Below are 22417 nucleotides of genomic sequence, written 5' to 3'. Positions count from 1 at the left end.
TCTCCTGACCTCGTGATCCGCCCGCCTCGGCCTCCCAAAGCGCTGGGATTACAGGCGTGAGCCACGGTGCCAGCCAGGTTTCTCTTCTTATAAGGACAGTGACATTGGGTTAGTCTCTATCCTTATGACCTTAGTTAACCTTAATTACCTCTTTAAAGGCCCTGTCTCCAAATACTGTAACATTTGCCATTAGAGCTTCAACATACAAATTCTGGAGGAACACAATTCAGTCCATTGCATCAGCTAAATCTCATTCAAAAGTGAAAGTAAAATAAATACACTTCCCAAATAAAAAACCAAGGAAGCTTACTGCTCATTGACAATGACGAAATCTGCCCCTCCATAATTGGCCAAACTCTATGCTATCATTTTTAAAAATTAAGATTGAACAGACAAAAATGTTTTAATGTTCTACTCCCTTAAACTACTATCATAACCTCTTCAGAGACTTTCAACGTCACATTCCCCTGCTTCTTCAAAGTATCTCCTCTTCCTTTTAAGATGTACATTTGAATCTCTTTTTGTGTGTTTATTTCAACTCTTCAATACTCTTGTTTTGAAAATGGACATTTGACTCTCCTTTGAAGTTTGTTGGCTTATGAGTACTGGACCACTTCAACTTCTTTGTGGATACCAAGGCAACTTCTAGAAGAGGTAGATGTGTGAGTACACGGAGGGAGGAACCTTGTATTCATATAGAAAAGAGAATTTATGGAATTAATTAAATCATAAAATTAATATCGACCTGAGTTGTGGTAGGTAGTCCTTGCCTCTACCTGTTCATCTTTTTCATTCCTTCTTGCATACAGATCTTAAGTAAATGACAAAAACTCATATTTTAAAATTTTGAATCTGTAAGTTATCTAAAACACACACCCTTACAGAAGTAAATACTAAGGATATGTTGCAAAAAGAAGAAAACTTTAACCAAAAGCAAAGAAGTGGAATGCAAAATGCAAGGTGATCAAAGTAATTTGAAAACACATGGGTAAATTTAAACAGACATTGACAGTATAAAATAATAGAAACAATAACAACGATAATAGTTACAATAATAATAACATTATCAGTCAGCATCCAGTCATGAAACAGGAACCTAAGTCTTTCTGACAGAGGGAATTTAATGACTTACATGGGTCATGGAAGCACAGATAAGTCAAACAGGAATAGAGTGACAACCCAGACACTGAAACAGCAGGCTGCTGCTACTCTCCCTGGGCTGCAGAAGCAGGGCTCAGAAGCCAGGCCATTGGGCAAGCACTAAAACCACGAAGTGAGTGACACCCAGTGGGAGCTGAAATCATGGAGGAGACACAGACACCACCAGAGATGCTAGAAGAAGCATCCAACCTTCCACCAATGTCTTCCACTGACAAAACTCACCTAGATAGCAGAGGACAAGGGAGCCTGGAAATGTGGTTGGCTGTAATACAGAGTAGAGTAAGACAAGGGCAGGAAATGGATCTGAAAGCAAAGGCAGCTGATTAGTACAACAATAATGACTAAGTTAGGATTTCAAAAAAAGGATAGGATTAAATAGATAATAAAAGACAAGACAGAAAGGGGGTGATCTAGCAAATAAAAAATTAGTAAGAATTTTAAAAATTTGAGCTGGCCGGGCGCAGTGGCTCATGCCTGTAATCCCAGCACTTTGGGAGGCCGAGGCAGGCGGATCACGAGGTCAGGCAATTGAGACCACAGTGAAACCCCATCTCTACTAAAAATACAAAAAATGAGCCAGTCGTGGTGGCGGGCGCCTGTAGTTCCAGCTACTCGGGAGACTGAGGCAGGAGAATGGGGTGAACCCAGGAGGCGGAGCTTGCAGTGAGCCAAGATCATGCCACTGCCCTCCAGCCTGGGCGACAGACCGAGACTCCGTCTCAAAAATACAAAAAAAAAAAAAAAATTGAGCTGCACAAATTAAGAAGCTTGATTTAATTCAGAGCTGCTCACAGTTGTGCCAGACTCCCTGGAATGCCAAGAATCACTTACAGATGTGCTGTGAGATATTAATCCCTTTGGCCCTCAGGGCAGTCTGGCAGGGCCTGGCTGCCTGGAGCCTCCGGGATGTTAGAAGCCTTATCCAAGGCTCCTTGTAGAGAGGATGGAGCAGAGCAAGGTCTGACAGGGGACCCCACAGTCCCTGGAGATCTTGAGTGCAATGAGCAAAATGGAGCCCTCACTGCTCTGCCAGATGCACTGTGCATGGCCAAGGTGCTCTACTTCCTGGAGATGTACTTCAGCAGGCACTGCAGGGCAAATCCCTGCTCTCTGAGTCCAAAGGGTTCGTGGAGCTCCAGGGGAATGGATGCTCCAGGTGACTGAGCAAGGAATACAACCCAAACTGCAGCATGGGGTGGAGAGATGCGGAAAGGGGACTCCTGGTAAGTGCTAATCCAGGCATTGGTCCCAAATACCTGTCTTTACGTATGTATATATTAAATAATGTTCTGTTATCCATTGCTGTGTAATAAACTACCTCAAAACACAGTGGCTTAAAACAACAATGATTTCATTATCTCTCATTATCTTCTGAGTCAGGACATTGGGCAGGACTTAGCTGAGCAGTTCTTTTGCTCCATTTGAGGTACATATACTTGGTATTATTCAGTTGGTGGCTGGGCTGGGCTGGAGGAATCAAGACAGCTGTTCCCACATACCTGCTATTTTGACAGCATGGCTAGATGGCTGGACTAACCAAGGCTCCTCTACCTCTGCATATAAGGTCAAGTCTTCTCCACAAGGTCTCTCCAGCAAGGTAGTCAGATTCTTATACAGCAACTCAGGTACCAAGAGGCCAAGGCAGAAGCTTCCAAGTCCTTTTAAAGAACAGGCCTGGAAACAGCACAGCATCACTCTTCCCTATTCAATTGGCCAAAGCAGTCACAGGCCAGCCTAGATTCAAGAAAAGGGAAAGTAGATCCCACCTCTAAATGGGAGAAATATCAAAGAATTTGCAGTTGTCTTTAATCCACCATTGATGCTTTTGTCTGTTTGTGACTAATATGCACTTGAATGGCCTGCAAGCTAGAGGTAACTGTTCTAATAGTAGAATTTCAGTAGAATTTTAAAATACCTGGTATGTGAAATTTTATTTTGATTTGAAATTTATTTGTCCTACGTATAAGTCAGGGTTCAGACAGAGAAGAAGAACTTTTTGGGGATAAAATGGCCAGACATCCAAATAGACAGCTAGATAGAGAAAAAGATAGATGATTAATAGATGATAGATAGATAGATAGATAGACAGACAAGGATTTTACCTTATGCAACTATGGAAGCTGATTAAATAGTCTCTCTCTTTTTTTTTTTTCTTTTTTTTTTTTGAGACGGAGTTTTGCCCTTCTTCCCCAGGCTAAATAGAGTGCAATGGTGCAATCTCTGCTCACTGCAACCTCTGCCTCCGAGGTTTAAGCGATTATCTTGCCTCAGCCTCCTGAGTAGCTGGGACTATAGGCGCCCACCACCAGGCCCAGCTAATTTTTTGTATTTTTAGTAAAGAGACAGGGTTTCGCCATGTTAGCCAGGCTGGTCTCGAACTCTTGACCACCTCGGTCAATATCCACCTACCTCGGCCTCCAAAAGCGCTGAGATTACAGGTGTGAGCCACCGCACTTTGCCGTGGTTGAACAGTTTCTATTAAGCTATTATTATTATTTTTTTTTTTTGTAGGAAAAAATGGTTTTGTACATGGGATGAAACAATATAAATTCAAAACTTACAGATAAGGGTTAGCTCTATCACTCAACTCTTTAAAAAGTTTATATGAATATCCAGTCAAAACCAATAAGGTATTGCCCTTGAAATGTTAACTAGACGGATTTCCAAGGAGACCACAGGACTGTACACTGTCTTGGAATGTCCTCAGAAGGCTCTGTCATTGATCAGGTAACAGTAAAAACCCCAGAGTCCTTTCTTTCAAATGGAAAAGGGAAAGCAGAGGGACAGAAGCTATTCAAACTTCGTCTTCTTTCCTTGTGGCTTGTGGTCACCTCCTCCTCCTCTGCCTCCTCGGAAGCCGCCTCGCCCTCCAAAGCCTCCCCGGCCTCTGCCACCAATAAGCTATTATTTTTGTGTCTAGTGCTGGATTTGAAACCCAAGAGCAAGCAAGGTGCATATAAATAGGAGAGATTAAGGTCAAGATGTAACCTACAAGGATGGCCTGCAACCAGTGTCAGTTCTTGCTGTCTCCAGCCTTGATGAAGTGAGTGTCCTGCAGGAGATGCTAATGCCCTTTGTCCCAGAGCTAAACACATAAACACACACTTGGCTCAGGAATTGGAGAAGGCAAAGGAAGATTCAGGGGAAGGTGCAGCAGTTCCAGGTCCAGATGCTACCCTAAGCAAATGAGATGAGCCGAAAGATAAAGCAACACATGTGAGCCTTAAAACACCCCTGCTCCAACCTTCCCAGCATACAAAACAGAATGGCTTCTGCTTCACTTCTACCCTCCAAATCTCATGCAAAAATGCCTGCTGAAGCCCATCCTGACTGAAAATACACAGGGAAAGGGCTTCTGGGAGACACAGTCCAACTAGCCAAGTGGGCACGTTACAGAGCTACCATGCTCTATCACAAGAAATTTCAAATTACATTTTCTTAGTGAAATTAAGGAAGAGCTTTAGATGCTTCCTATATAATATCAACAGTTTGAATTGTTTTTAAAACATTGTAAAATTATTTTGGTAATTTATCTGGACAAATATTTTCATTGGGTTTTCAACACCATGAATTTGAAGAGATTAGAAAAGGTCATTATTAAAACATCTTAATCAGGAATGATCTATAGCTACTTCAAACATAAAATCTGATTAAAATAGTTATGTTCTCAAGTAAAATTCTGAAAATGTTTTATTTAGGCTTATAAAAATTTAACAATATCTTATCTAATACTTATTTTTCCTTATAAGTTTCTCAAGTAAAATTCTGAAAATGTTTTATTTAGGCTTATAAAAATTTAACAATATCTTATCTAATACTTATTTTTCCTTATAATTATATAACATTTTTAAAAGTACAATAAATATTTTAGTAAGCCCTGCAAGACATTTTCAAATAAACTCCAACTTATGCTACTGTGCTGTACAAATATTAGAATTTTCTATATATGTTATGGCATTAAAGGATTGGAACCACTTATATAAATTGACATATATGGATTTCCGTACCTAACAAAAAAAGAATGTATGTTCTGTTTAAGTGCACATTGTACATTTGCAGAAACTGACCACATTTTAGGCCACAAAGCACATCTCAACATATAGCAAAGAACTGATATCATATATACCAAGTCATCAACCATAATGCTATTAAGTTATAAATCAATAATCTTTTAAAAAGCAAAAAGAACTCCATAAATTTGGGGATTTAAAAACATGCTTTTTCTCTAGGCAAGATCTTATTCAACTTTGTTTCAAGCTATTAGCCAAATAAAAAGACTGAATACATTTACGGCAATAAGTTTTTGAAAATGCTTTTAGGTAAATCATTAATCAAACAGGAAATAAATGATAACAGACATTAAAAAATATTTAGTACTGAGTTATAACTAAAACTATTTGTAAAAATGTGTGAGGTGCAGCTATCATTACAGTTAAAGGAAAATTCATCATCTTAAATACATGCATTTGACATAAATGAGTTGAAAATTAATGAACCAAACATACAACCCAAGAAATTAGAAGGAAAAAAAACCTATCTACGATAGGCAAGTTGAATAGAGGGAAGAAAATGATAAAGATATGACTGAAAATTAATAAACTAAAGACAATGAAACAATAGAAAGTATCACAATCCTAAATTTGTTTTGTGGAAAATTGACAAACTTTTAGCAAGATTTTTAATGAAGAGTAAGAATAAAAGGCTCTGTGAACAGCTACTCAGGAGGCTGAGGCAAGAGAATCACTTGAACCCAGGAGGTGGAGTTTGCAGTGAGCCAAGATCACACCACTGCTCTCCAGCATGGGCGACAGAGTGGGACTCAGACAAAAAAAAAAAAAAAAAAAAAGGTGCTGTGAACAAAAGAAGACATAGTTACAAATATGGTGGATATTTAACATTCATGAAATAACGCTTTGAACAACTATATTATAAATTAATTAGAAAATACGTAAAACAGGCAATTTCTTCAAAACAAATGTAGAAGCAAAACTAACTCAAAAAAGAAACAGAAAATCTGAATAAACTATTGAACAACCGAAGAAACTGAATCAGTAATTAAAATCTACCCATTAAAAACACCAGCCCAAAAGTTTTTTAGGATTGTTCTACCATATGCTAAAGGAATAGATAATCCAAAAATCTTTCAGAGAATAGAAAGGAAAAACAAACACATACCTTTCATGAGGCAGATATACCTTGATTCTAATAAACAGACAAAATTAAAAGGTCAATCACATTCCCAAGCAAAGACAAAAAACTTTAAATAAAATATTAGTAAATGGATTCTAGCATTGTATTTAATTACATTAATATTTATTAATATATTTAAAATTATTAATAACACACAATTATATTGTTAATTATTTAAAAACACAACTTTATATAAAGAGAGAAATATATACACACTTCAATACATGCAGAACAAATATTTTGTAGACTTCAATAACCTTTTCATGATTAAACTGATAGCTAACAAAAAAAGAAGGGAACTTTCTTAAACTAATAAAGGTTATCAACCAAAACTGTACAGCAAATATTATACTCCATGATGAAATTCAGAAATACTCTTGTTTAAGTTCTGAGCAAAGGATGAATACCCATTATAATCACCTCTGGTTAATTTTGTTGTAGAGGATATTAAACAGTACAATAAGACAAGGCATAAAACGAGTAAAGGATTGGGAAGAAAGAAACAGGACTGTAATTATTCGTAGATGATGTGAGTTCAGCAATGCTGATGGATTAAAATATCAACATGCATATATAAATAACATTCTTACACATCAGCCACAAACAATTAGGAAAATGCAATTTTAAAATAGATTCCATTTACAACAGCAACAACAAAAAACAAATGCAAATAAGGACCTAGGAATAATCTAACAATAGATATACACGACTCTATGAAGGAAAATTATAAAAATATATTGTAAGACTAAAAGAAAAGTGAAATAAATGAAGATATATATTTATTCATTAATTAGAAAGTTTAAAATCATAAAGATCTTAGTTATCATCAAGTTAATCTATACATTTAATGCAATTTCAATCAACAAGTTTTTAACAGAACTTGCCAAGTTAATTCTAATGCATATGGAAAAGTAAAGAGTCAAGAATAGACAAGAAGCATTTTTGAAAGACATGAAGTATCAAGAATAGACAGGTAGACTTGAACAAATGGAAAGACATCTTCTGTTCTTGGACAATGCAACTCAACATTATAAATATGTCAGCTCTCCCTAAATTAATTTATATATTTAGGACAATCTCAATGAAAATACCAACAAGCTTCTTCATGAAGTTAGATAAGCTAATATTATAGTTTATATAGAAAAACAAACATGTAACAATAGCCAAGACACACTCAAAAGAAAAATCAATTTGAGGGATGAGTCATATATCAGTCATTAAAACATACTATAAGTTCTCTATAATTAAAAGCTTGGTGCTAGTACAAGAATAGACAAATAGACCAGTGGAATAGAATAGAAAGCTTAGAAATAGACACAAATTCATCTGGAAATGTAATATGTGATAAAGGTGGGATCTCAAATGACTGGTACAAAAATGGACTTTATCTTATTCTATTTTATTTATTTATTTATTTATTTATTTATTTATTTATTTATTTTTATTTTTTGAGACGGAGTCTCACTCTGTCGCCCAGGCTGGAGTGCAGTGGCCGGATCTCAGCTCACTGCAAACTCTGCCTCCCGGGTTTACGCCATTCTCCTGCCTCAGCCTCCCGAGTAGCTGGGACTACAGGCGCCCGCCACCTCGCCCGGCTAGTTTTTTGTATTTTTTAGTAGAGACGGGGTTTCACCGTGTTAGCCAGGCTGGTCTCGATCTCCTGACCTCGTGATCCTCCCGTCTCGGCCTCCCAAAGTGCTGGGATTACAGGCTTGAGCCACCGCGCCCGGCCTATTTTATTTATTTTTAATTTTTTTATTTTGAGACAGAGTATCACTCTGTTGCCCAGGCTGGAGTGCAGTGGCACCATCTCAGCTCACTGCAACCTCTGCCTCCCAAGTTCAAGCGATTCTTGTAGCTCCACCTCCTGAGTAGCTAGGATTACAGGCCTGCACCATGACACCCACCTAATTTTTTTATTTTTAGTAGAGACGGGGTTTCACCATGTTGCCCAGGCTGGTCTTGAACTCCTGGACTCAGGCAATCCTTAAACCTTGGCCTCCCAAAATGCTGAGATTACACGTGTGAGCCACTGCGCCTGACCTCAAAGATGGACTTTATGATAAATGGTGCTCAATTGGGCATCCACTGGGGAAAAAAGATAAAATTAGATCTGTAACTTACACCATAAACAAAAATGTGCTCCAAGAGGATTAGGAATCTAAATAGAGAAAAAGGAAAGGAGCCATAAAAATCCTAGAAAAAAGCATGGGGGTATTCCTTTTCAACCTAGGTATGAGAAAGGCTTTCTAACTATAATTCAAAATCCAGAAGCAATAAAATTTTAAAAAATAAAAATTTGACTACAAAAAATGTTCTTAAGATTACATATCAAGAATAAACAGAGTCAAACGACAACAGACAAACTGGGAGAAAAGATATCAGTGTTATGGGACAAAGGACAAAAACCTCTTAGCAAGACGGCAAAATACATGAACAGAAATTTTTTTCAAAGGTTAAAACGTCCAAATTCACTCATAGTTACAGAAATAAAATCAAAACAATACTGTGATACCATGTTGTACTTCTTATATCAGAAAAAATAAAAAAGCATGAGGACGTATTCTGTCGGGAGACTATAAGGAAACAGATAATTTCACACAATGCAAACTGGTAGAAGCTTTCCGGAGGGAATTTTGGCAAAACCTAACAGAACTACATACACACTTATCTTTTGGGCCTGCAATCTCACTTCTAGGAACCTATCCCGCAGATACACCCCCAATCATATACACACACACACACACACACACACACATATATCCAAGGTTAGTCATTGCAGCATTGTTTGTAATTGCAAAAAAACTGGAAGCAACCAAAATTATTATAGAAAGGACAGTTGTTGGATAAATGAAGTTACCTTCATACAATGGAGCACTATGCAGCAGTAAAAAGGAATGTGGAAAATGTCTGTGATTTCCAGCATATACTGTTATTATTATTATTTTTTTTTACAAAAAAGCAAAGTAAAAAAGAGTATCTATAGTGCTAACCTTTGTGCATAAAAGGAGTGTAAGAAATTGTACACATATCTGCTCATTTGTACAAATACAAAAGAAATACAGGAAAGATAAACCAGAAGTTAATGAGATTGGTTACCTAGAGAGGGTGAGTGAGAATAGGGTGGAAAGAATAATAGGACAAGGCTGAATGAGGAAGCAATGCTTCTCTGAGAATACTTTTTTTTTTTTTCCCACAGTTCTGATTCTTAGAACCATGGTAATGGTTCACACACACACACACACACAATAAATAATTAAAAATAAACCAGGATGTGATGGGAACCTCAAATGGAAGATAAATAGTGACAAATGAACCTAACTATATCACAAATAACTAACATAATCAAAGTGAAGAGACTGGTGAAGAAAGAGCTAATCTAAATATCTTTGGAAAACAGTATTTTGCATGAATACTGTAAGACTTATGACAAAAAAAAAAAAAAAATTGTACCCAAATTCTGTATTCTAGGCTAATGTAGGCTGATTATTCCAAAACTAGTTTGTGTATATACTAGGATCAAAACTTAAGTAAATATAATGAGCTAGTTTCTCACTATCAGCAAAAGAAGCAACAAAGAAGAGAAAGGCTAGAATGAAACCAGCAGTGTAGGGTTGGAATCAGAGGTATAAATGCATACTTTTTAATATGCATACTTACGGATAGATGTACAAATAAATATGGACGTATATATATCCTACTTCTGTTGACTGAGCAGGACTAGAGACAATAATGGTATGGACAGGAGGCAGGGGAAATACTGCATAGAAGAGGGTGGGGTCCCTGGCAAAGCCCCACCCTCAAGCCTGGACCCTCAGCCCAAAGTGAGAACATGCATTCCTGTTTTCCCTCTTAAATGTTGCCTTTTCCAAAATCACCCTGGCCTGCCCCACCCCCTATCATGTAACCATAAAAACCCCAGGCTCCACTGGCAGCGGGGCAGCAGCAAAGGAAAGAAGAGAAAAAGCAGCTTGATGTCAAGGAGAAGCAGCTTGATTTCAGAGGGATGGCTTGATGGTGGGACCTCGGAGAAGAGTTTGGCCCAGGATGACTGAACTCCAAGGAAAACCACCTTCCCAGTTCATCCCCTTTCCAGCTCTCCATTATACTGACAGCCACTTTCATTGGCAACGAAATCCCCTGCATTTACCATCCTCAGTTCGTTCATGCCACCTGATTCTTCCTGGATGCCGAACAAGAGCTGAGGATACAGAGGGTTGTCACACTGAGCTGTTAAACACTTAAGCCATCAGCAGAGGGCAAAGCTAAAAGAGCACAACTGTAACACACACCTTCTGAGGCTCCATGGGTCTCAAAACAGGTGCCCCCCGCAGACGCTGCTGTGGGGCCACAGGAAGTTCTGTTCCTGCCAGTGCCCAGAAGCACTCATGCCAGCCCCTGTACCCACTCACCTGCGTGCTCCCCGTCCCATGAGGGATTGAGAGCTGCGGGCTCAGTAAATGAGCTACCCCCCTTCACAAGTCCTGTGAAGGGGTCAGGGAAGATTTCCTGTTTCAATAACACCCTATAGCAATAGTATATCTGCCCAGATCTTGGCTGTAAATACCATTCCTGAATAAAAGAAATCAAGGCTACAGAATTAACTCCAGGGAAATGGTGATTCCAGAGCTAGGGTAAGGGAAATAAAAGACAATTCAGGAAAAACTTGTGTTGCCAAGTGAGAATGTGCTCAGAAAAATCTGGGGACATGTTGAAAAGACAGAGAAGCAATATGAAGGATCTCCCAAAGACCAGAGCTAGACAAATTTGAGCAACAAAGTAAGTTATGATAGTATCAAATGATGACCCATGAGTTCATGCTAATATAAATAAATAATTGAATAAAAAAGTAAATGAGGAAGAAGGAGCAACTTCTGACAATGGATTGCCATTGAATAAATTTAGAATAAATTAGGAAAAATAAAAAATAGCCATTAGGCAGCAGCACAGTAATAAATGTTGCAGGCAAGAACAATCAATGGCTGCTCAAATTAGTGTGCAAAAGTATGGCAAGAAATGAAATATTTGCATAGTCTTCAAGTATCTCCCCAGAAGATATTCAGTGATTGTCAAGGGAAAAATAGTGACTTCATAATTGAGAAACCTGGCAGACATCACCTTAACTGAGTGATCCAGGCTAACATCACCAGTAATCAGGCATATCGACATCATGTGCCCACTCATATGATGTGCTAAGATGGGCACATCACTTCAGTGACATTCTTGCCAAAATGGCCAACCTCAATGTACTAATGTACTACTAATAAAAAAAGACCATTCCAAATTAAGGAATATTCTATAAATAATTGACCAGTTCTCTTTAAGTGTGTTGGCCATGAAATTTAAAAAAAAAGAAAGAAAGAAAGGAAAGACTCAAGGTAGGTCACATATTGGACAAAACTAAGGAGACAATACAACCAAATGCAAAGTAGGAGCCTAATTGGATCCTGGACAAGAAAAACACTTTAATAGGAAATCTGGCGAAACTGGATAAAGATTCATAAATAAGGTGACAGTTTTATATCACTGTTAATTTCCTGGTTTTCATACTCTTACTATGGTAATGTAAAATATTAACACTGGGGGAAGCTGTTAAAGGGTATGCAGGAACTCTGATTTCTGCAACTTTCCTTTGAGTCTAAAATTATTTCTAAATAGAAAAGTTTTAAAAAATAGATTTGGAAAAAAGTAAAAAAAAGAAAAGAAATTTCTCTTTTCACGAAGGCTGCCTTTCAAGACTATTATCTCACTAGAGAGGTCAAGAAAGTGAACTCTGATTCAGAGTCTATCATTTTGTTTGTGGTAATTCTCATTTTCTCCTTCCCAGTACATAGTCGTGTGGCACAGATTTGAAAATGGACAACTGCAAGGAAACATGAGTTATATTAAGTGAAGTGAAAACTACTGGTTTAATATATGCAAAAAATACCCTATTTACAAAATAAGTGATCATCTGAATATTAATGTGTCTTTATGACACTTTTTTAGGGTGAAAATGCCATCAGTTTTAAAAGTCAAAAATCATCATGCAGTGTGATATTAGAAATGGAAAAATGTAGTGACAAAAGTGGAAATTGGAGGGTCAGAAAAGGCATAAAAAATGTAGCCAGTGGCTGCATGACAAGCAGTCAAATGGCATTTTTGGTCAGAAGGACCACTCTCCCACTTCCTTTATGCTAGCAATTTTAACATTTAACATGTTAAAAGTATTTTTGTAATTATTTTTCATGTTTCTAAAAATACATCAATTTACCTTGGCTTTTTGAAAATCACATTTGTCAATATGAGCAGAAGACTATTCTTACTATTCTTTATGCATAGCTTTGTAACCTGCAGATAAAAATGAAAACACCACTCCTATGTTCTTTCCTATCTGTAACATCCCACAACTCATTGTCAGTTTAACCTCCCTCTGCCCAGTGTCTAAGTCTTATTTCCCTATAGCTATACAAGCTCTTCGGAGGCAAACATTATATCTGGTCCATGATGTTATCATGCACCAACACCATATACACATTAAATGTTAAATAAGTAGAATGATGATGGCTTACTGGCACTCAAACCTCTTACAGGAGGGGGAGTGTGCATATGGGCAGGTGCAGAAGCTGGTGCGAGCGCTTTTGGGCTCTGGCCCCACAATAGCGTCTGGGGTGGATGTCTGTGACTCCTGAAGTTCCAGTGAGCATGTGTTATAGTGCACTCTTTTAGCTTTACTGTCCATGGACAACTTAAGTGTTAAACAGCTCAGTGAACCCTCTGCTTTTTTGCAAGTGCTTTCTGTATCCTGAGCTCTTGTCCAGCATCCAGGAAAAATCAGGTCACACACGGACTTGAAGGATGGTGAATGCCAGGGTTTTACTGACTGGTGGAGGTGGCTCTCAACAGGATGGGTGGGGAGCTGGAAAGGGGATGGAGTGGGAAGATGATCTTCCCCTGGAGTTTGGCCATCCAGTGGCTGATCTCATCTCCAACCATCCCCAGCTGAACTCCTCTCAATGTTCAGGTGCTCCTTCTCTCCTTCTCTGCTGCTCTTCTGCTCTTCCATTCATGTGCTCATGGAGCCTGGGATTTGGGGTTTATATGGGTTCAGTATGCAGAGTGTGGTGGGCCAAAAGGGAACTTTTGGGTGCAAAAACAGGAATGCCTGTTCCCATTTATGGCCATAGGTTTCCAGGCTTGAGGGTGGGGCCTTTGCCAGGGAACCACACTCTTCTACCCAGTATTTTGCTGCCTCCTGTCCATATTGTTAGGGCCATTGGGCAGACCAGGGGTGTGTCTGCTGGGAGCAGCGGCATTGCTACATTGTTTCTCAGGTTCTGAGTATGGCCCATGGTCATTCCACTGACCCAGGGATATATCAGCTACATGGAAGCTTGAAAGCTTCCTGTTTGAAGGATGGCATGTAGTGTTTTGGCCAGCTTAAGGGGGGGTTCACCATGGATGAGACAATCAGACTGTTCCTTCAGCTGGAGGTAAGACAGCAGGAGTTGGTTTCCCCGTAGTGCAGGAGTCGTAATCTGATCTTGGGCCCAGGCTCTGCACAGATGAGTTTGTGGGGTTCAATGACCTATGGGCTTGGTGGGATGAAGATGGAGTCCCAGTGCTTGTGAGGCACAGTGGCTAGTGGCTCCCAGAGCAGGGTGCACACCAGAGGTGACTCTGGTCTCAAGATGGCACCATGCTGCAGCAGCCTGGCTCATAGAGAGTGGGCAGGGGGTGGAGAGTGTACACCTTGTACTGCTAATTTAGTATAATCCCCACAGTTCTCCCAGTTGGACTCATGGCTTGACAGGACTGTGGAACTCTCTTGTTATAAGGACTGTAGGTATTGGCACTGGCAATGGAAGCTGGCAGGGGTCTTCTACTTAGATTTTTGCCAGAACAGGAAGCGTCTCCTGACTTCAGACATATCCAATCTGGGTGGGGCAGACGTGCTTCAGAGGCTGGGTGCCTGTATGCTGCCCCCCTGGACTTCCATTTACCACAAGTGCATCTCCACTCCTTTGCTGCCTTCCAATGTGCTCCTTCCCACACTCCAGTCAAATCTTAGCTGTGTATTCATTGCCTTGGTCTTTTCTTATAAGGAGAATGAACACTAGGCACCTCTAACATTATGCTGATGTTACTCCCCAAACTTTTAAACAAGAACTAACACCAATTCATCTCAAACTATTCCAAAAAATGGAGGTGGGGAGTGGAATTCTTCCAAACCTAATCTATGAGGCCAGAATTATTCTCACACCAAAACCAGAAAAGAACACAACAAAGAAAGAAAACTACAGACCAGTATATTTGATGAACATAGATGCAAAAGTCTACAACAAAATACTAGCAAAAGAAATTCAATAGCACATCAAAAGAATTATGCCCCATGATCAAGTGGGGTTTATCTCAAGGATGCAAGGATGGTTCAAATAAGCAAATCAATATACATCATACATCACATCAACAGAATGAAGAATAAAAACTAATATAATCCTCTCAGTATTCACAGAATAAGCATGTGCTACAATTCAAAATCTTTTCATGACAAGAACTCTCAATAAATTAGGTACAGAAATAATATAACTCAACACAATAGAGGCCATATATGGCAAACCCACAGCTAACATCATACTGAATGGTGGTTGGGGGGAGTTCTTCTAAGAACTGGAATAAGACACGATGCCCACTTTCACCACTCTTATTCAACATAATACTAAAAGCCTTAGCCAGAGCAAAATTAGGCAAGAGAATGAAATAAAGGGCATCCAAATTGGAAAGATGGAAGTAAAATTGTCCCTGTTTGCTGAGGACATATTCTTATATACGGAAAAACCTCCATCGAAAGATTCCATCAAAAAACTCTTAGAAAAGAAACAAATTCTGTGAAATTGTATTATAAGATCAACATACCAAAATCCATAGTGTTTCTATACTCCAATTAACTAGCTGAAAAAGAAATCAAAAAGTGGTATGGTTTGGCTCTGTGTCCTCTCCCAAATTTCATCTTGAATTGTAATCCCCAACTGTTGAAGGAGGGACCTAGTGGGGGGTGATTGGATCATGGGGGAGGTTTCCCACGTGCTATTTTCATGATAGTGAGGGAGTTCTCACGAGATCCATTGGTTTAAAAGTGGTAGTTTCCCCTACACACTCTCTCCTGCCACCATGTAAGACGCGCCTTGCTCTTCCTTCACCTTCTGCCATGATTATATTCCTGAGGCCTCCCTAGCCATGCGGAACTGTGAGTCAGTTAAACTTCTTTTCTTTATAAATTACCCAGTCTCAGGCAGTTATTTATAGCCGAGTGAAAACAAACTAATACAAGAAGGCAATCCCATTTATAATAACTATAAAAAATTGAACAAATTTAACCAAGAAGGTGAAATATCTCTGCAATGAAAACTATAAAACTATAAAACACTTCAGAAAGAAATTGAAGAAGACACAAAGAAATGGGAAGACATCCCACGATTATGGATTGGAAAAACTAATGCTGTTAAAATGATCATACTACTTAAAGCAATCTATTTATTCAATGCAATTCCTATCAAAATACCTTTAACATTCTTCACTGAAGTAGGAAAAAAAAGTCCTAAAATGTGTATGAAACTACAAAATACCTCAACTAGTGAAAGTAATCCTGAGGAAAAAGAATGAAGGTGGAAGTATCACACTACCTGACTTCAAAATACACTACAAAGCTATAGTAACCAAAACAACAGGATACTGGCATAAAAACAGACACACAGACCAACTGCACCGGAAATAAATTCATGTATTTACAGCCAATTGATTTTTGACACAGGCACTGAAAACATACACTGAAGAAAAAACACCCTTTTCAGTAAATGGTGATGGGAAAATTGGATATTCATACTCAGAAGAATAAAACTAGACCCCTATCTCTCATCATATATAAAATCAACCCAAAATTTATTAAAGATGTAAAAGTAAGGGCAAAACCCTCAAAGAAAACATAGGGGAACCACTTTAGGACATTGTTCTGGGCAAAGATTTTATGGATAAGGCCTCAAAAGCACAGGCAACAAAAGCAAAAATAGACAAATGGGATTATATCAAACTATAAAGCCTCTGCACAGCAAAGAAAACAATCAACAGAGTGAAGAGACAACCTGCAGAACAGGAGAAAATCATTCCAAACCATTCATCTGACAAGGAATTAAGATCCAGAATACACAAAGAACTCAAACAGCAAACAGCAAAAAAACCATATAACCCAATTTTAAAATGGGCAAATGATCTGAATAGACGTTTCGTAAAGGAAGACATACAAACAACCAACAAATGTGTGAAAAATGCTCAATATTGCTAACCATTAGGGAAATTCAGATCAAAACTACAGTGAGATACCATCTCACCTCAGTTAGAATGGTTATTATAAAAAGACAAAAAATAACAAATGCTGGTGAAGATGTGGAGAAAAGGGAATTCTTATATCCTGTTGGTGGAAATGTAAATTAGTACAGCCATTATGGGAAGCAGTATGGAGATTCTTAAAAAAAAACTAAAAATAGAACTACCATATGATCCAGTAATCCCACTAGTGGTTATATATCGAAAGGAAAGGAAATCAGTATGTTGGAGAGATATCTACACTCCCATGTTTATTGCAGCACTATTCACACTAGACAAAATATGGAATCAGCCTTAGTGTCCATCAACAGATGAATGGATAAAGAAAATGTGGTATATGTACACAATGAAATACTAATCGGCCATAAAAAAGAACAAAATCTTGTCATTCGCAGCAACATGGATGAGCTGGGAGACATTATGTTAAGTGAAATAAGCCAGGCACAGAAAGAAAAATACCACATGTTCTTACTCATTTGTGAGAGCTGAAAAAGTTGATCTTATATAAATAGAGAGTAGAATAGTAGTTACTAGAGCCTGGGAAGTGTAGGGGGAAGTAGGGAAGAGGGAGAGGTTAGTTAACAGATACAAAATTACAGCTAAATGGGAGGAAAAAGTTTTAGTGTTCTATTAGTACTGTAGGATGACTATAGTTAATGTTAATTTATCATATATTTTCAAGTAGCTAGAATAGAGGTTTTGAATGTTCCCAATACAAAGAAATTGTAAATGTTGGAAGTGATGGATATGCTAATTACCCTGATTTGATTATTACACATGTATATATAAATTGGAATATCACATTGCACCCCATAAAGATGTACAATTATTAGGTATTAATTAAAATTTTTTAAAAAATCACTAGTGGCCATGATTTAATCAATCATGCTTATATAATGAAGCCTCCATAACTGGGATGCCAAACAGGAGGAGGTACCTGGAGAGTGGTGGTCCCAGAGAGGGCACAGAAGTTCACACCCCATCCTACATACCTTCACCTGTGCATCTCTTCTTTCTGACAGTTCCTGGCTTATATCATCTTATAATCAATGGCTAAGAATAAGTAAAGCACTTTCCTCATTCTGTGAGCTGTTCTAACAAGTGATCAAACCAGAGAAGGGGGCTTTGGGACCCCAAGTCTGACACAAGTCATGGGTAACATGGGAAACTACCACTGGTGACTGACATCTGAAGCCAGGGACAGTCTTGTGGGGCTGAACCCTTAACATGTGGAGTCTGTGCCAACTCCAGTTAGCACAGAATTGAACTGAATTGTAGGATATCCAGCTGGTGTCAGAGAATTGCTTTGTGTGGGAGAAACCCACACATTTTGGTGACCAGAAGTGTTTTGTGCTGAGTGTGAGGAAAACAGTTAATCTTTTTCCATATAAGAGGGTAGGCAGCATGTAGAGTAGGAAGAGGACCTACCACCAGAGCCTGACACCAGCTCACAAAGGAAGAGGTTCTATAACTCAGTTAAAGTACTTATATACAAGGAAATCTACAAGGACTGGAGAGTTAAGGACTAAAGACACATGAACCCAGGCTTTCCAATACAGTCAAATTTATATCTAAAGAATCTGGTGTCTCACTAAGAAAGTGAAGCCTTCAAGTTTATGCATAAAATTAAGTAAAGAAATATTTGGAAACATAATGGAGACCATAACAAAAATAGAAAGTTAAACTTTCAGCAGTGATGAGTACTTTCTCTACAAGAGGCATATAAATCTCAGAAGTTAAGCCATGAATAGTATAGCAGTTTTAGCTATCCAACCCAGTGTGGTGAGGTTTTAGATGTATGGTAGTTTATTTTACAACAGTCAACAAGGTCAGCATAAATATTAATTAGGTCCTTGTTCCACTTCCAGTTCATGATTGATACAGAGACTTCCTACCACACAGCAGTTCATGCTGAGCCAAGTGATACATGTTTTCACTTCATATCAGCTATGATAAAAGAAAAAAGTTTGTGAGTAAAATAGATATTCAGATAAACAGAAATAAAATACCTTCCCATCAAAACCCACCAGCAGGGAGAAAAGCAAAACCCAGGAAGTGCCAGGAAAGGAAAGCAAGTCTAAGGCTTGTTCTCAGTTTTAAGTTCTGCAGGCCTTCCTAGAAGATTATCCATTTTTTTCACTTTTCATGTATTCACACTACTCAGAAACCCTCAATTCTCCTATTTTAAGGATTAAAAAAATTAATTAGAGGTATTTCAACAACAACCTTGAGACATGACATCTTCTGTTAATAGAAAAAAGACTTCTACTATGACATGACTTATGCTTAGTATAAAACTTAAAACTATGACATGTTTTCCTACTACCTCCTTCAAAAACATATAAAATTGTGATATATGTGACTATAGAACTGATATTAGTAAGTTAGGAGGTTATAAACAAGGTTCTGTGTCGTAAAATTTGAGTCAACAGGAACCCAATTACTGAGAAACATTTTAGAAAGATGAGGGACTAGTCTTTCGAATGAAAAGAAGATAATAAGAACTAAAAGATAACAATAAAATATTAAGGACTTTTACAAAAACAAATATATCATGATATATATGCCTTCTTTAACAGCGATAATAGACGTAGCTGTCACATTGCTTTTTTTCCTAGACTTCCCTGTAGCTTTGCTAAGTGGGCAGCACCAAAGCAGGACACCTGATGCAAAGGCAGGCAATCCATGAGCTTGTAGCAGTCAGTGACCTGGGATCTGACTAGAATAGATGAGCTGGGTCAATAAGAGTCCTCCTTCAGGAATCTGAACCACAAGACCTAGAGAATTTCCAATAAGCAACAAGGCAAAAGCTAAATGGACAGATCAAGAGATACTATGCTATAGGGAGGTGTAGAGTCCCTACTATAGTCTGTATTAGTCTGTTCTCACATTGCTATAGAGAAATACCTGAGACTGGGTAATTTATAAGGAAAAGAGGTTTAATTGGCTCATGGTTCTGCAGGCTATACAGGAGTCATGGAGCCATCAGCTTCTGGGGAGGTCTCAAGGAACTTCCAGTCATGGCAGAAGGCAAAAGGGAAGCAAGGCACTTCCCATGGCTGGAGCAGGAGGAAGAGAGAGACAGGGGAGGTGCCACATACTTTAAAACAACCAGATCTCATGATAACTCCCTCACTATCACAAGAACAGAACTAAGGGAATGGTACTAAACCATTCATGAAGGACCATCCCCATGATCCAATCACCTCCCACCAGCCTCATCCTCCAACACTGGGGATTACAATTGAACATGATATTTGGGTGGGGACACAGACCCAAACCATATGGTGAACCATATGCAAGCTATAGTTATGAGGAAGCCAGTTAATAGACAAAAGAGAGTGAAGGCCACATATGTAAGGAAGATTTTGCCTGTGTGGACAAAGAGAGAGCGATAAGAAAGAAGGAGAAGAGAAGAAAGAGGAGAGGCAAGAGTAGGCTTGTTTCATGACAGCTTCCTTAAGACTCAACTATAATTCAATTTCTGTCATTGGGTTTGTCTGAAATCCCTCTGAAACCTAACATCGCTGTTCCTTATAACTAAAAGAACCCTAAGCAAAACAATGCATCCTAAGGTCAGTATGCTTCTAGGCAATCTTCTACACTCTCTTTATCCACAAGAAATGGTACTTAGAATAAAGACTTTTGATTAATCAAGGTATCAATTTGCTATAAAGAAATTTAGTTCCACTGTTATTTACATAATCTTGGGCAAGTCCCTTATCTCCCGAGCCTTACTTTTCTTACCTATATACATCTATATATATAGTAGGTTTATTGTGGAAATAACAATCATGTATATGGAGCACCTGGCCCCTGGACACTCAGAACTTGGTAGCTGTCATCATTCATTAAAATAAAACTTAAGACTTGTACAAAGCAAGTCCACTGTCTTTATATAATTTGATACACTAAACAGCCCAGGTGATATAGGTAGGAAAAGTGTTGCCATCTCCATTTTTCAAATGGCTCAGTGTCATAACTTCCCCAAACCATAGAGCTGGCAAGTGGAAGAATGTGGACTTAAACATAGGGCTTATGATTGCTAGTCAATGAGATAACCTTCCATTTCAATAAAGCCCAGAAAGTGCACTCATGTATTAGGGAAAAAAATTGCAACCAATAAATTTGAAAAAGGGTGGGGAAAAGAGTCCTGATTAACCTTCAGTTCAATAGAAAAATCCATTCCATTAAAATCCCCTTTCCCTGGGCATTCCTGATAATTGAGATTTTACAGTTCTTTGAAATACCACAAGGTCAACAAATTGCACACACTTACAGTTCCATGAAAGAATGGAAATAATGGTACTCTCTAGGGTAGAGAAAGAGAAATTCATTACATTAGAAAATCCTGAAAGAATGACATGAGAGACCAAGAGCAATGCACGTAAATGCAGAAAAGAAAGAAGGAAGAGGGGGAGGAGGGTAAAAAATTATTTTTGGCATACCTAATTACTACAGAAACTCACCTCCTAATCCCCAGAGTAATTCACACTTTTATAGATCAGTATGTCAAATTACCTTTTCAGATCTGAGTAAAATAATCCTGAATGTTTCAGATTCAGATTGTAAGAAAACTTTATATTAGATCATATGTCAGTTCTAAATAAAAGTTAGTTGCTAAATCTAAGTTTTTAAAGTTTCCCTTTCATATAAAATAAGAAAAGTTTCAATGATTGTACATATTTATCTTCTAATAACTTTAATAAATAAAGCTATTAAAACCATGGTCATGCCCTAGTATAGAAAACCCCAGCTGGGCAAAAGTACCATGTCATAAGACTTCTGTTTGGCACCCAAAATTATGAATACATCATACAAACTAAGCTCTGCTCCATGTTCGTTTTTGTTGGCAGCTTTGACATTGAGATACAGGTCAGGAGGAGATGACACACAGAGGACCCTTATCTAACCTCTTGAGGGTCTCATATTCCTTGGTGACATGACCTTTAAGATCTCACCTAGAACTAAATTTCTAAGCTCTATCAACTCTCTCTGTCATTTTTTCAAATCAGATTTAATGAAGATGTCAGATGACTGAACTGCCTCGTAAGTTCACTCAGTTTTCATTAAGCCTTGTACATCTCCTGTAACTCCAAAGCCTGGAGTGAGCAGAGACTCAAGGTCAACAGCTTGGGCTTTAGAATTTACTAGCCATGTCGCCCTGGGAAAGTAACATAACCTGTCAGTGCTTTATTTTCTTCATCCATAAAATGGGATAATAAGTACCTCATAGTATTGTTGCAAGGATTAAATGCACATAAAAATGCTTTAAAAAGCACCTACAACATCATGTGTTCTCAATAATTTTTAGCTGCTCTTATTATTACCTCTCGACGATGAAATATTCCTTAATATATGCAAGCACAAAGTCTATGGGAACGTCTGCCACTAGGAAGAAAAGATGAAATTCAAATGTGCACACAGAACAAAGACAGGAATGAATGAAACAACACATACTGCAGGCTGCATCCGGTCAGTTAAACTGAGATGAGCTTCACATTCTTCCATGGTTGGCCTGCACCATTAGCCCCTGCTGGCAAACGGGAAGTGCTCATGATAAAGCTGACCAAATGGCAGCATGTGGGTGGACCAGCACAATCCATCCCCACTACTGGACCAGGAGCCTGGACTGCATTCTCTGCTGTCCCTGCATTAGAGCACATAGGATGTGCACTGTTAATAGGTTCTGAGAGTTCCAGGGGTT

General features: G+C 38.4%; 1 long non-coding RNA gene across 1 annotated transcript in view; it reads right to left on the bottom strand.

The window, feature by feature from the left end:
- LOC112624925 overlaps positions 1 to 22417 on the bottom strand; it is an 86152-nt gene that overhangs the window by 5370 nt on the left and 58365 nt on the right. The window contains exon 7 of the long non-coding RNA XR_003119488.1: positions 2661 to 2895. This is a non-coding gene — a long non-coding RNA (uncharacterized LOC112624925). The remainder of the gene's footprint in view (positions 1 to 2660; positions 2896 to 22417) is intronic.

The sequence above is a fragment of the Theropithecus gelada genome, chromosome 5 (genome assembly GCF_003255815.1).
Source record: "Theropithecus gelada isolate Dixy chromosome 5, Tgel_1.0, whole genome shotgun sequence".
NCBI lineage: Eukaryota > Metazoa > Chordata > Mammalia > Primates > Cercopithecidae > Theropithecus > Theropithecus gelada.
The sequence above is the reverse complement of the archived record's forward strand: the minus strand, read 5'-3'. Positions and strand labels throughout refer to the sequence as shown.